The following is a 13,506-nucleotide window of genomic DNA, read 5'->3' on the forward strand; positions in this document are numbered from 1 at the left end:
GTATTATACATTATTCCTTTCCTTGCTATGCAAACATAACCTATGATGGAGGTCTTTAATCTCCACTCAGATTTACCTCTAACACTCATATGATAATCGGCTTGTGTAGATATTAGTTGGTCAACTGCCTCAGAACCGGACATTACCTCCTTTGCTTCCCAAGGCCATTGGTCTCCCATGTTAGTACCTCCACACACATAGCAGTTGGTAACATTAAGACTACCGGCAATACTTTCAGCTAGGTCAATGAACAGGTTTTTAGCGTTATGGGGGATCTTATTATCTATACTCATCTCTTCATAAAAGGAATGGTATACTTGATGAGTCTGGGAGGATACCGTATCAGTCTCTATTCCTATAAACAATAATGTCCCAGGATCTAAACCCGTCCCGTATATCTGAAACCCAAATAAATTTCCATACTTATCTAGGAACTTGTCGGGGTTATTAATAAGTATATGGACTGGGTTGCATTCCATAGACTTACAATAAGGGCTAGTCGGCAACTTAGTCACTATCATGTCTTTATCTACTGTCTGTCCCCAAGTCGCCCACCCCACACAAGACCAATATGGGCAAAAGTTATAGTCTTTATTTGGGCATCTAGGACTTACATACTTATTTTTACTACTGGGACAAATATATTTATCATTAGACCCATACGTCCTCTCCCATCTAAGATCCCCACATACATTCCACGGCTTTCTACCACTCGATATCGCTTTACACGCATCAAATAGCAGAACACCCGAAGAATGTACGGATTCTAACACCGTCTTATTAATTAGGGTCCCCTGAGGATCTCCATTCCTGAGAGTCAACCAAATTGTACGAGGTTGATACTCTGGACTGAAGCACTTAGGTTCTCCTACTCCTAAATGGCACACACTATAGTCTATATTTAAGTATCTACATCTCGATACATCTCCTTTACACTCGTATTGTGAATGCCAAATTAGGGTTTGGGAAATATGGTTACCTGTTCTCGTAGTCTTAATGCATACCTCACAGCTAGGAGTGTCGGTACCTCTACCTTCCTGAATATAAAAACACATGTAAATAAACACAATCAAAAGCACATCTTTCGCCGTCATCCTCAGTCTTCGTCCGTGCGATGGAACCTCAGCTTCCAGGATGTGAGGGCTGCAGGGAATGGAGTTCTGCTCGTCTTCACAGGTGTCCCTTCGAGACTTTCCTGGCTTATACACTATGTGTTGGTAAGCGGACAGGCTTTATTATGGCCTTCTCACTCACACCTGTAACAATAAAATTTGTAATCCACAATAATTCCTCGTTACTCCGACTGAGTAGTGCGTTTCAACCGGATCTTGCAGGGATTCTCTGGATCTGCTGTAACTTGCCAAGAATCGACTGCTGCTGGTTTAACCCTGGAGTGATGTATCCACGGAGTTACTTCGGCTACTTTTATCGCTGTAGGGGTAGACAAAAGAACAACATAAGGACCTCTCCACTTGGGCCCTAACGGTACATTATTCCACTCTTTAATCCACACTTGATCTCCTGGATGATAACTATGAACAGGGGGATAAATATTCACAGGTAATCTATCTTGTACCCATTTCTGTACCTCCTCCATAGTCTTACCCAACTCTACAACCTGCTGCCGGGTAATTCCTTCTCCCAACTGACTCAAATCCCCCCTTAAGTTACCAAGTACGGGAGGTGGTCGCCCATACATGATTTCAAAAGGAGAGAGGCCCATCCTTCTGGTAGGGGTACTGCGGATTCGCAATAGAGCTATGGGTAAGAGAACGTTCCACTTAAGTTGGGTTTCCTGACACATTTTAGCCAACTGGTTCTTAATAGTTCTATTCATTCTCTCTACCTTACCAGAACTCTGGGGTCTATATGCAGTATGAAGCCTCCACTTTATACCAAGCATATGAGTCAGTTGTTGTAGGCACTGGTGAACAAAAGCTGGACCATTGTCCGATCCTATAGAACAGGGTAGTCCATATCGGGGTATTATTTCTCGTAGCAGGAATCTCACAACTTCTCCTGCTTTCTCTGTACGAGTAGGACATGCTTCTACCCAGCCTGAATAGGTGCACACAATTACCAACAGGTAACGATGTCCACCCGATTTAGGCATTACTGTAAAGTCTATTTGTAGATCGGACATGGGGAGTCCCCCCATAAACTGGACTCCTGGTGGCTTTACTGGTCCTTGTCTTGCATTATTCTTAGCACACGTTACACATCTGCGTACAATGGCCTGAGTCAAGTTGGACAATCTTGGTATGTAGAAATGTTTCCTGAGAGATTCTTCAGTACTGTCTCTCCCAGAATGTGTCCCGTTGTGATAATTTTGGACAATTTCTACCGCTAGTGATGCTGGTATGACTATTCTTCCATCTTCTAGCTGATACCACTTGTTCTCCAAATACTTTCCCGGTTCAGTCTTTAACCACTCCTCTTCTTGAGTTGTATTAACTGGAGTCCATTGAGACAGTGGGGTTGGTATTAGAGCAGCTATATGCCCCACATACTCCTGTCTTCCTGATTCAGCAGCACGCTTAGCTGCACTATCTGCCATCCGATTTCCCTTGGTTACATCACCATCTCCTCTCAGATGCGCTCGACAATGTATGATACCGACTTCTTTCGGCTCCCACACTGCTTCCAATAGTTGTAGGATTTCGGCTGCGTATTTGATTTCTTTGCCTTCTGAATTCAGTAGTCCTCTTTCTTTATACAAAGCTCCGTGGGCATGAGTAGTTAAAAACGCATACTTAGAGTCCGTATAGATATTCACTCTTAAACCTTCAGCCAATTGTAACGCTCGTGTTAGTGCTATTAATTCTGCCTTTTGTGCTGATGTTCCTTTCGCCAGTGGCCGAGCTTCTATCACCTTGTCTATTGTTGTTACTGCATATCCTGCATAGCGGATCCCTTCTTTCACATAACTACTGCCGTCGGTATAATATTGAACATCGGGGTTCTGGATGGGAAAATCACGAAGATCTGGTCTACTTGAAAATACTTCATCCATTACTTCCAAACAATCATGTTGACTTTCAGTAGGTTGCGGCAAAAGGGTAGCTGGATTTAAGGTGTTTACAGTCTCTAAATGCACTCTTGGGTTTTCACACAACATTGCTTGATACTTGGTCATACGGCTGTTACTAAACCAATGATTTCCTTTGTAATCCAACAACGTCTGTACTGCATGTGGGACTCGTACATAAAGTTCTTGACCCAGAGTGAGTTTATCGGCTTCAGCTACTAGCAGGGCGGCTGCAGCTACGGCTCTTAGACAAGGTGGAAGTCCGCTGGCCACTGCATCCAGTTGCTTAGACATGTAGGCAACAGGTCTTTGCCATGATCCCAAGTACTGTGTCAATACTCCCACAGCCATTCTTCTTTGCTCGTGTACATATAAGTAGAATGGTCGTGTGTGATCAGGTAGACCTAATGCTGGGGCACTCATCAAAGCCTTCTTCACATCTTTAAATGCCGTTTGCTGTTCTTGGGTCCATAAGAAGGGGTCGTGCTCTGTACCTTTGATAGCTGCGTACAGAGGTTTTGCCAGTATCGCATAGCTGGGAATCCATATCCTACAGAAGCCTGCTGCCCCCAAGAATTCTCGCACTTGTCTTCTATTCTTGGGTATTGGTATTTGGCAGACAGCTTCTTTTCTCTCTGGCCCCATAATCCTTTGACCTTCAGAGATATGGAATCCCAGATACTTGACAGTTGGCAAACACAACTGAGCCTTCTTCCTGGACACCTTGTATCCTGCCTTCCAGAGAATATGTAGTAGATCGTGCGTTGCTTGCTGACATTTTTCTTTTGTAACTGCTGCTATCAACAAGTCATCTACATATTGTAACAATACACATTCTCCTGGGATAGACTCGAAATCCAGTAGATCTTGACTTAGAGCTGAACCAAATAGGGTAGGTGAATTTTTAAACCCTTGGGGCAGTCTTGTCCAAGTCATCTGGCGTTTTGAGCCCGTTACAGCGTTCTCCCATTGGAAAGCGAAAATACATTGACTTTCTGCGGCAATTCGGAGGCAAAAGAAGGCATCTTTGAGATCTAAGACTGTGAAGTAAGTAGCCCCGCCCGGAATTAAAGCAAGCAGGTTATATGGATTGGGTACAACTGGATGTATACTAACAACCGCATCATTGACTGCTCTCAAGTCCTGCACAGGTCGATACTCATCTGTACCGGGCTTTTGAACAGGCAGCAATGGGGTGTTCCAGGGGGAAGTACAGAATTTTAGGATACCATACCGTATGAACTTATCCAGATAGGATTGGATGTTCTTTTTAGCCTTCTGTGGGATGTGGTATTGTCTTAGGCTCACTGGATAAACCCCAAGTTTCAGTTCAATTTTTATAGGTGGAATATTGCGGGCCAGTCCTGGTGGGTTGTTCTCTGCCCAAACTCCTGGTATGTTAAATAATGTCTCATCACTCCTAGGGTTTTGGCTAGTCAACACTGTATAAAGTCGCCACTCTTCTTCTACGGATAAAGTCATAATACCTGAAGGTCCATTAAACTTTAAAGATGTTGTTCCATTTGGTAGGAACGTAATCTGCGCTTGTAATTTTGATAGCATATCACGTCCCAGCAATTGGACTGGACATTCAGGCATATAAAGGAATTGGTGTTTTACTACGTGGCCTCCCAATGTACAGAGTCGACTTTTAAGAACCGGTCTTTCAGCACTTCTTCCAGTTGCTCCTATCACAGTAATAGTCCTTCCAGATGGAGGAGCAACTAGATTAGTCACCACTGAATGTTCAGCACCAGTGTCAATCATGAACGCACTCCTTTTTCCCCCTATTGATACATCGACCATAGGCTCCGCTCGACCAAGGGGGATGGAGCCCGGTCGGTATCAATAGTCCTCCATGACCGTGTCAGCCAATCCTACGAAGTCCCTACCTTCTCTATCGCGGGACCTTTGCGCTGCTGGAATATACCTGTCTTCCCTAACACTTCCTCTGTTCCCATTACTCCCTCTATAACCATTACTCCCTCCGGGGCCTCCTCTACCTCTCGCTCTGCCTCTAAAGTTTCCGTAGCCTGCCCTGGGTTGGTCTCTCTCGTACTGCTCTCTTTGCGGACATTCGTTCCTCCAATGCCCTTCTTCCCTGCAATACGCGCACTGATCCCTACTCAAAGGCTCCCTACTCCATCTATTATTGCCTCTATCTGGGCCCCGTTTATCTACGCCTGCGATCGCTACCGCTAGCATATCAGCCTTTTTACGCATCTTGCGCTCTTCCTCTTTCTTACTTTCTGTATCCCTGTTCATATAGACCTTATTTGCTACCTCCATTAGTTGGGTGATGGACATACCTGCAAACCCTTCTAACTTTTGTAGCTTGCGCTTAATATCTCCGTATGCTTGGCTGACAAAGGCGGAGTTAACCATTCGGGAATTGTCTGCGTCTTCCGGATTAAAGGGGGTATACAAGCGGTATGCCTCCAATAATCGGTCATAAAAGACACTGGGCGCTTCATCGCTTTTCTGAATCACCTCAACTGTCTTCGACATGTTAATGGCTTTCTTTCCTCCTGCTTTCATGCCAGCAATTATAGCGTCTCTATAGGCTCTGAGTTGAACCATATCAGCACCATTTACGTTCCAATCGGGATCAGTGTTGGGATAATGTGTTGCGGCCCATGCTGCTGGATTAGCTTGGTTCAAAGCACGGGCTCTATCCTCTAGTGCTTTAATGGCTGCTTGATTTATTCTTGTCCTTTCCTCATTGTTAAATAAAGTCATTAGTAACTGCTGGCAATCAGCCCATGTCGGATTATGCGTCTGTACTATTGAGGTGAACAGATCAGTCATGGCTTGTGGTTTCTCAGTATACGAGGAATTATGGGTCTTCCAGTTTAAAAGGTCGGTAGTGGTAAATGGGACATATACGAAGACTGGGTCAGCGTGTGCCATTTGACCTGCGGCATCGATATAAGCTGACCCAGGATTTAGGCGAAGAGGCATCTGATAGTGCTTTAATTGTTGGGCACCAGTCAACTGTCGGGTTTGGATGGGGCTACGTAGAGAGGCGTCAGTCATGGGTTCCGGTCGGGGAGAGATAGGGTATGGGGATGTGGGAGGTTGGTTTTGGGAAAAGGTTGTAAATAAAACACTTCGAGCCGAGCTAGATGAAGCTTGACCGGAAGTCTGAAGTGGCGCCAAATCAGGATATTCGTTTCTAATGGGGGTGGGTTCTGGTTCCGGAAGGGGAGATTTAGTACGAGGGGGGGTGGATCCTGTACTGGAGGAGGAAGCGGAAGTGGATGGGGGTAATGAGGGGAGGGGTGCAGGACTTCCTGCGTTTGCGTCACTTCCTCTTAACGGAAAGTAAGGGGGCGGCAAAGGGATCTCGGACTCAGGGGGCGTGTCCAAAATGGGCCTAACACCAGTCCTAGTGGACGAACAAGTCCTAGCTACCATGAGGCGACACTGCTCCTCGTGGCATGTCTGGAGCCATTTTGGCGAGTCATTTACGGCCTGTCTCCAACAGTCAATATAAGGAAACTGGCCGTAAAGTTCAGGCCTACCTGATACAGCCACGTGTAAGCGCTGTACCAGAGTTAGATCCAAACTGCCACGTGGCGGCCATGCCGCAACCAAAGTAGGCCACTCCCTAGTGCACAAAGTAACTAAACGCACAGGAGACATCTTAACCCCAAAATCACAAGTTTTGAATCCCTTTTTAAAATTCTTCACCATACAACCTAAGGGATCCGGAATCGTTGACTGCGACGCACCCATACTTAACAATGGAACGTCGTCGACAACGAATACTATACACGCGTACTATTCAACAATCACACCCGTTTCCTCTGGCAACAGCACCACGTGGTACGGTTACCAAGTGAAACGTACACAATAACACAATAAACACTCAGGGAATTCCCGTACACACACAGCTGTTACACCAGTCACTATATAATCAATATTATGCCCTTTGGCGTAACTATACAGTCACCCACGCTATAATTCTCTATATACGAATTACCCGTCTATAACACACCCCAGTAACATCGTCTTTTACAAATAGCGGTTACAGTACGGTTAGCATAGGTCAAAGCACAAGTTAAGGTCACAATACAATTATTAGTGGTTATGGTGTTAAACATGCATTAGACGACAATGATTAGTACTTATATACAATGTCAGTAAATATACAGGGTTATGGTACCGTGCACTATAATACAGCAACACACTATTAACACTCTCGCTAGACGGCTGAGCTCGCGCTATCTAACAAGATATACACTTTACTAAAACAATCGTTAACACATTTACAATTCCCAACTAAACTATTGGCCAGTACCTTGAATGGACTACCTAAAACTATATACACCCGTTTTGGTTAGCCACACTGCCCAATCACCACATATATAGCGAGCTAGAGAACCGAATTTACACAGGCGCCTCTTAGTCGCACTATCAAAAGTCTAGTGGGTTCCAAATTTACACGCCTTCCCACTTAGCCCAGATAGGATGAGAACTAGCGAACCGAATTTACACAGGCGCCGCTTAGTCTCCCGGTCCCTCCGACCTAGCGAACGTAATATACACCCTAGAACGCTAGTCTAGACAAGACACCGGTGTCCGGCTAGGGCTATTTACACCAGAACCCCGCCTGACTAACCAAATCAAACGGTCTGACTAAAGAGCGTTCGATCGAGCGGTGCGCCTTCGCTCCTTCCCTCCGACAGAGGGGGCAGATACACAGATTCAAAACCCCTTTGGGCCTACCGCACAATCGGTATACCCCTAGTGGGTCCTGCCGTCTAAAACAGCAGTTGTCTTACCTCCTCGTTCCTGAACCTGAGTTCACACTCATCGACGGGGACACCCCAGCACTTCTCACGTAGAGGCCGATGATCTCCTGGACAACAGACCAGTGGCGCCGAGACGAAGGGAGGTCCACGCAGAAGTTCAGGGGTGCAGCCGTAGAGAACGTGGGCAAAGATAGACCGTCTCACGCCTCTGCCTCTCAGCTACCGTTGAACGATGAGCTTCCCGGCCAATGCACCAAATGATACCGGAGAAACTGACGGAAGCCAAGCACAGAGAGATGGACACAGGTTTCTTCAGGAAGGAAGAGATTCTTTATTGGATCACCGATCGGGACTCAGAGGGACTAATGTCACCAAAATACAGCAAGTTCTGAGCCCCGGACAATAGTGCAGGCTCCTTATATAGGCCTATAACTCCTCCCATATTAAGCTCCACCCGCACATTCTCTTAACCAATCAACACAAATAAGAATTAACTTCCTGTTTGACCGCATGGCTTGTCCAGCACAATGGAGGAGGGGAATACTATATCCTGTATTCTTGCACATGCTCCGTACACTACTGATCGTATCTTGCCTCGTGCAACCAACTGATCGATACGTCAGCATATGCACGTACACATGCCACGTGGTAATCTCGGCCTACTAAATTTATTTTTACCGAGATTCCACCACATATGTATATATGTGTGTGTGTGTTTTCTTGAAACTACCTACATTGTCTCATTAATTTTCATTTATATCACATGCCAGGCTGTGAAGGCACAACCTGGCATGCACTGAGGCTCAAAATTTCCACTCGCAATTGGCGAGTGACTTCTCAGACTTGCATTGGCGAATATGTTTTAGGACCGTCTACAGTCTAGTACCTCAGGATTTGAAATTTTGAGCCCTGTCATATAATATAAATGTATTGCCATGTGTCTGTAAACGTGCATGTATAGCATGGGAGTGTTGGAACGGTGGCATGTGACCCCACAACATTACAAGTACAAATTGTCCATAGAAATGTACGTGCGCTCAAGACATCATGGTAGGGTTGCTATGTCCACCATGTTTTCATAGACACTGTTTTATCATGTTGTTTGGCAGCACATTAAACTTTCACCCTGAAGTAGTAAAATGTATATGCTGCTTGATTGATTTGTAATGTCACTTACTACCAGCAGCATTTTCCATATTTTGGCCATCAACTTGTATAAATGGTGAGTTGTGAAAAAACATGGTGTTTATGGCATATCTACATGGGAAGATGGTAGCATCATTCAAAAGAGCCAGTGCACACAGGGCAAGCCTTAGTGGACGAGCTGTGCAGCCGTACAGGGCACCAGATGGCCAACCCAGTTCACAAGAACCAAGGCTTGGGCTACCTTATAGCGCACTGGTAGGGGATAGATTTCGCTCCGGCCGTCTCGCCCTTAGAATGGGAGCCTTGTCTCTTTATTGAAGAGATTGAGAATCTCCCTCACCAGTCCGGTGTCTGGCTGATGTGGAGGAGGGGTGCAGATACTGAGCAGTTCTCTTGCAAGATCAGCATTCAGAGTGTTGCTGCGTGTTTCCACGGTAATGCTCTGATACCATCAGTGCCGGAGAGGAAGGCTCCTGCTTTGCATCTGGTGGAGATGGAGACCACCACGTATCAGTATTTCCCCTCCATGCCCAAAGGTATTCCAGAGGAAGGGGGATGTGACGGACCGACTGCAATCCGACCGGGTACCTCCATCAATCGCTGCTTCCTAGTACTGACGAAGCACGCTGGAGCACCATAACCACTGCAAACCGCCGGAGCTTGGTTGGGGTGTCGCTGTCTCCTACCCACCCTAGACCTACGACAAGGCTCCAGGTTCCAGTGGGTGAACCTCTCTCGCTCCAGAGAGTCAAGCAGGAACAGCTCTTACAAGAGCTAAGTGATTATACTCTGGGGAGTATAGTGATTATAGCAATCCCCCAAACATGAGCCGAAACTTCATGAGCTTTAATGGTTCAGGTTGGCTTTTATACAATTCTCCAGGCCAGAGGAACTCCCTCTGGATCTGATGGGACACAGAAACACAAAGGACATAAACCAATCAGTACAAACATACAGTGACACACCCATGTACATCACACAATCCCTCCCCTCTGCTTGGGAGATAATTGAGTAAAGTCCTGTAAGTAACTTAATTATCGCCAAGCAGAAAACTAATTTTCACAAAGTTCAGAAAGTACCCTAAAACATAACATAAACATACATCCCCGGATAGCCCTGATCTGGGTGAACAACATATCCAAAAATCACCCAGATCAGAGCAGGGGGTCAAAGGTTTCATGGAAGTCTCTTTGTGACCAGCTGCAAGCATGGCTTCATGCCCAAAATAGTTCCAGAGAATTAGGCTGTGCGGTTGGTCTATTTCCAATGACTAAGTCCACTTTGAATAGTCGAACAGGGACCGTTCGTGCACAAAGTCAATGTTAAAGTGCCGTTCAAATTGTCGAACACCGTTCGACTCCCGTCGAAGTCCCAGAGAAGGTAAGTTTTCAGCAGTGTTTGTGCCGTTGTGTGTCTGATTTTGAGTTCCATGAACTCAACGACAAAACACAGCTGAACCCGTTCGACTAAATAAAATGGCCGCCGCCACGTGTTCGAATGGCAGCCTCTTCGACACATTCGTCCAGTGTTTGTGACTAAGTGGCTACTAAAAATGACTGGACATACCCCATTTGCAATACCATGGGTTGCAAATGGTATGCCATCATGGGGGTAATTCTCATTCCTGGGCTACCATACGGTCTCAAAGGCAACATAACCTATCTGGCAATTTCAATGTAAAAAAATAAATGAAATGCAAGTCTTATAGTTGACTCTCTAACTTTCCAAACCACCATAAAACCTGTACATGGGGGGTACTGTTATACTTAGGAGACTTCACTGAACACAAACATAAGTGTTTCAAAACAGTAAAACATATTACAACAATATTGTCAGTAAAAGTGCAGTTCATGTGTGAAAAATTAAAAAAATATCATCGTTGTAATACAAGTTACCATTTTGAAACACTAATATTTGTGTTCAGCGGTGTCTCCTGAGTAAAACAGATTGGTAAGTACCATGGACCTCCTGGGGCTGCAAGCCGTTACGGCGTTCTATGCTGCCGCAACAGTTTTAAAGCCCATTTAATGTTGGACGGAATAGAACGCTGTAATGGCGTTAAAGGGTTATTTGCTTCTTAATATCATCAATAGAGTGGCTTCCTGGTTGCAGACCTGCAGGGCTGATGTGCACGCACACTGCACAGAAACACAGAATGCTCCCCATAGAAATACATCGAGCCAATGTATCTCTACGAGGAGATGTTGACTGGTGCAGCTAAGCAATTGCTGAGCATACATACTAGCCTCCCAATACTTCCATATAGGGAAGCATTGGATTGGCTGAGCACAATAGTTACATAGGCTGAAAAGAGACATGTGTCCATCAAGTTCAGCCTTCCTCACACCTGTTTTTTGCTGTTGATCCAAAATGAACCAATGATCTCAGTTAGTGGAGGCAGTGCAGCTGCAGGGAGGCAGGAGCTTTCTTTCAACTTAATTAAAGGGGGCCCCAATAATCTAAATATGTGTGTGCCATAACAAGTACAGTTTAATGTGAGTTCTGAGAGTAGTATGTATAAATACGTGTATATTAATGTGTCTATTAAATGTATTATTAGTCTCTATAATATTTACACGTGTGTTGATATATATGTGCAAATGACCAGAAATTACATTAATACATAACATCTATATAATGAAGGCTTAGCACTTACATGGTGGGAAGTATTGGATGTGTTTGCCAGGGAGGGCACTGTGAAGATTGAAAATGCCCAAGACCAGCCCTGAGTGTACATGGCATTGTAGGAAGAAGGTGTCTGAACACTCCATACTTGCTTTTGGCCACAGTAAATACATGTTTAAATTGTACATGCTCATGTAAACATAGCTGAGGAGCTTTGCCCCTGACTTTGGTGTGAGAGCACACCGAAACGCGCGTCAGGTGGTTCTTTACTTTCCACTTGTCACATTATGGGTAGCACTGGGTATCCTCCACACTGACATTAGTTATGATTTTTTTGTATTGTGACGAAAATTTGGTGTAGGTAAGCACAAGCTTTATGTGGCGCTGAGGTAAACATGGACAGTATTGCGACCTATTCTTTCTATTGGGGATTATTACTCTTTATTTAATATTTTTTTGGACCCTCTTACCTATCCAGCATTAGCATTATCAACTCCCTTTACGTGTTCTGTTCTACCCCCTCTTAGATACGCCATTTTTAGCTGCGACTTCAGGGACCCCTTCTCTTCCCTGGTTACTTTGTTACAAGGTGATCCCTATACGTTGTAGAGTTGATATTTTTGCTTTATTTGTTCTGGCATTTATAGAAACCTTCAATATTTTATAGCTATTTGAGACTCTCCCCATCAGTCCTCCCCTCCTTACTTACCTACTATACCTGCTTCAGTCTCTTGGGTCTATCTATATTGTGCGACTCCTTTTATACTGTGGGTTTACGTACCATAGGATCCTTTTAGGGACACTAATCATTTAGAAGTAGGCCTAATAGTGTGGGAATCATCCTTATCATCTATCTCCTTGGTTTCCCCAATCTCTGTTTCTTAAAGGACCACTCTAGTGCCAGGAAAGCATACTCGTTTTCCTGGCACTAGAGTGCCCTGAGGGTGCCCCCACCCTCAGGGACCCCCTCCCGCCCGGCTCTGGAAAGGGGAAAAGGGGTAAAACTTACCTTTTTCCAGCGCTGGGCGGAGAGCTCTCCTCCTCCTCTCCGCCTCCGTTCCTCCCCGTCGGCTGAATGCGCACGCGCGGCAAGAGCTGCGCGCGCATTCAGCCGGTCACATAGGAAAGCATTCATAATGCTTTCCTATGGACGCTTGCGTGCTCTCACTGTGATTTTCACAGTGAGAATCACGCAAGCGCCTCTAGCGGCTGTCAGTGAGACAGCCACTAGAGGAAAAAGGGGAAGGCTTAACTAATTGATAAACATAGCAGTTTCTCTGAAACTGCTATGTTTATAAAAAAAATAGTTAACCCTAGCTGGACCTGGCACCCATACCACTTCATTAAGCTGAAGTGGTCTGGGTGCCTAGAGTGGTCCTTTAAGATACAATTTTATTTGCACTTAATGTTGAGCTACTTTGTTCAGCTTTCAATAAACGTTAGGGTTGTTTGCTACTACTATACTCCACTGTGTTCCTTTCTCGTTACTTCCCTTACTCAGTTGGAGAGGTTACTGGGATTTTTTGTTTTCTAAAGCTGAGGAGGTGACTTAGATGTATGATTGTATCGCTGATGCCACAGCAATAATTCTTTGGAATTCACAGTGAATGACACTTTTCTCCAGCTCATATGTTTCCAGTGTGGCTATTAAGGACACAACTTGTAATTCCCTTTAATGTTTAATGCTAAAAGTATGAGTTATTTTGACTTTTTACACAGTGATCCTCTTTACTAAAAACACTAAGAACACTATAGGGTCAGGAACACAAACAAGTACTCCTGACACTATAGTGTTAAAATCACTATCTAACCCCACTGCACCCACCCTTTCACCCCTAAATATAGTAAAACATTAGCTTTATTCCAGTCTGCTGGTGCTGGCTCTGTCCCGGACCTGCCTCCTTGGCTGACATCATTATAAGTGATGATATCCGCTAAAATCACAATGCT

The sequence above is a fragment of the Pelobates fuscus genome, chromosome 2 (assembly GCF_036172605.1).
Source record: "Pelobates fuscus isolate aPelFus1 chromosome 2, aPelFus1.pri, whole genome shotgun sequence".
NCBI classification, from domain to species: Eukaryota; Metazoa; Chordata; class Amphibia; order Anura; family Pelobatidae; genus Pelobates; species Pelobates fuscus.